This window comes from Gossypium hirsutum, chromosome A12, assembly GCF_007990345.1.
Source record: "Gossypium hirsutum isolate 1008001.06 chromosome A12, Gossypium_hirsutum_v2.1, whole genome shotgun sequence".
Taxonomy (NCBI): domain Eukaryota; kingdom Viridiplantae; phylum Streptophyta; class Magnoliopsida; order Malvales; family Malvaceae; genus Gossypium; species Gossypium hirsutum.
This window is the reverse complement of record NC_053435.1, coordinates 15,129,112-15,132,171: the sequence shown is the minus strand read 5'-3', so window position 1 is coordinate 15,132,171 and position 3,060 is coordinate 15,129,112.

Genomic DNA, 3,060 nt, shown 5'->3' with positions numbered 1-3,060 from the left:
AACTGATCAAATAAGTCATCAATGCGAGGTGATGGATACTTATTCTTGATTGTAACTTTGTTCAGCTGTCGGTAATCAATACATTATCTCAACGATCCATCTTTTGTCTTAACAAATAAAATCGGTGCATCCCAAGGTAAAAAAACAGGGTCAAGCAAAACCCTTACCAGTCAATTCTTTCAACTGTTCTTTCAACTCTTTTAATTCTTTTAATTCTGTAGAGGTCATTTTATATGGTGCTATAGATATCAGTGTTGTCCCAGGAAAAAGATCTATAGAAAATTCCACTTCTCTGACCAGTGGTAATCCGGGTAACTCCTCCAGAAATACATCAGGATATTCACAAACCATTGGTATTGATTTAATCTTCGATTCAGATACTTTGGTATCCAACACATAAGCAAGATAAGCATCACACACTTTTTTGACATATTTCTATCTAACATGGCTGATATCACATTAGACAACCCATCCATTTTATCTGATTCAATACAGAGCATTTCCCCATTCTAACATTTCAATACAATATACTTTTGTTTACAATTTACTACGACATCATACTTAGTTAACCAGTCTATACCCAGAATCACATCAAACTCATCAAATGGTAATAACATCAAATCAGTAGAAAAACAGTAACCTCGTACCATTAACAGACAATTCTTGCAAATTTTATCTGCCATCACATACTGGCCTAAGGAGTTTGATACTTTAACCACGAATTCAGTGAACTTGATAGGTAAATTTTTACTAGACACTACATTCATGTAGATGTATGAATGGATAGAATCAGGATCAATTAAAGCAGTTATATCAGTATCAAGAAGAGAAAAAGTATCAATAATAACATCGAGTGCAGAAGCATCCTCACGTATATGAATAGCATATGTTCTGGCTGGTGCTCGTGCTTCAGATCTGATGGTTGAATCTTTTGTCATACCTCGACTACCGCTCACATTGCCAGGGTTACGAGGTGGTCTACCTCTCGTGGCAAGATTGCTCGGCCTTAAAGTTTGAACAATATCTTTTACAGGCTTTTTCGGGCAGTCTCTTAAATAATGGTCAAAGGAACTACATTTGAAATAAGCTCCGCTTTTCATGCGGTACTCAACAAAATGCAGTTTATTACAGTGCTTGCATCTGGGTTTGGGGTTTCCAACACTACTCGCACTTGCTATAGATGTAGCCTGAGATATTAGATTGGAGCGTTGAATACCTTTGTCTCCCTTAGAGTACCTCACAGAGGTGTGATCGCGTGATTTCGTGATAGATTTTAAATATTTATAATTACTCATTCTTGAACTAACTATTATCGCGATGTAGGCAAGTGTACCTATCGAACAGTAGTATAGTTTTAGCAAAACCGGATTGTCGAATCCAAAGGAACTAAAAGTACTAGTAATGACTGTCTTTTTATTATCTAGCCTAAGAATGAAGAGGTTTGTTTTAATTAACTTATGATCTAAACTAAGAACGCACAAAGAATAGAATTGGGGAATTGCTTTTGGGAAAATCGATTGAATGAAGACAATACCTAAGGAAAAATCCACCTAGACTTTACTTGTTATTCTAGCTCCGAATCGAACAATTTATTCATTCAACTTGTTCCGTAGAGATCCCTAAGTTATGTTATTATCCCTATTCAAGATTAATAACGTCTAATCCCTAGATTGAATAACCGAGAATTTTCTCTAATTAACACTCTAGGGTTGCATTAACTCGATCTATGGATCCCCTTATTAAGTTTCACCCTAATCCAGAAAAATCTTGTCACCCTATTTCTAGGCGCGCAATCAACTCCGCTTAATTATGACAAATGTACTCTTAGACAGGGTCTATTCCTCCTCTAAATAAGAGCATGTCTTGAATCAGTATCCTGGGATATCAAAACAAGAATTAAGAACACATAATTAAGAACAAGTTAAATATTTATCATACGATTCAGAAAATAATAACAAGATTTGTCTTAGGTTTCATTCCCCTTAGGTATTTAGGGGTTTTAGTTCATAACTAAATAAGAAAACATCTCAGAAGAATAAATAATACAAAACATAAAGAAAACCCAAATCTCCTGAGGGGAAATTGAGGAGAGATCTTTAATCTTGATGATGAATCTGGCTTCTGAGATGGATCAATCGGCTTCCTTGGAGTAATTTCTTACCCCCTATTCTCCGTCTTCTTTTTCCTCCTTCTCTAGGGTGTATTTATAGGCTTTGGAATGCCTAAAAAGGCTCAAAATTGTCCTTTTTCAAATTGGACTCAACTTGGGCTCGGCAGGGACACGCCCGTGTGACACGCCGGTGTTCGATTACTTCAGGCAGTGCTCGAGCCTACCAAATTGACACGGCCATGTGGTCTGCTCGTGTGAGGAGGTCCAGGCTGTGTTGATTTCGTACTTTGACCCATTTTCTCCATTTTTGTCCCGTTTCTCATTCCTTTTGCTCTCCTATGCTCTCCTAAGTATAAAACATGAAATTAAAGCATTAAGAGCATCGAATTCACCAATTCTAATGAGAAATCATCCATAAAATGCGTTAAACATGAGGTAAAAAATGTATAATTTATAGTTTATCAAGGTGGTAAAACGATCATGATATTTCTTCAATTTATTTGAGGCCGACTATTGTGACTTTCTCATAAATCTTTTACTCAAAATCCTGGCTTCCATCTTAGCCTGTATCTTTTCTTTACTCAGCTCTTTAGCTTTATAAGCTCGGTCAACCAGTACAACAAATTATTTTAATTCAAGAATCCCAACTAATAGATTTATGTTTTCATTTAAACCTTCTTCAAACTGCTTACACATTGCGATTTCTGTTGGTATACATTCTCTGGCATATTTATTCAGTCGGACAAATTCTCGTTTATATTCTAATACTATCATATGCCCCTACTTAAGCTCTAAAAATTCTTTGCATTTCTGATCAAGGAATCTCTGGCTGATATACTTCTTTTTAAATTCAGTTTAGAAAAATTCCCATGTAACCCTTTCCTTCGGTACAACAGAAATTAAGGTGTTCTACCACTAATAAGCTAAATCTTTTAACAGAGATACAACAC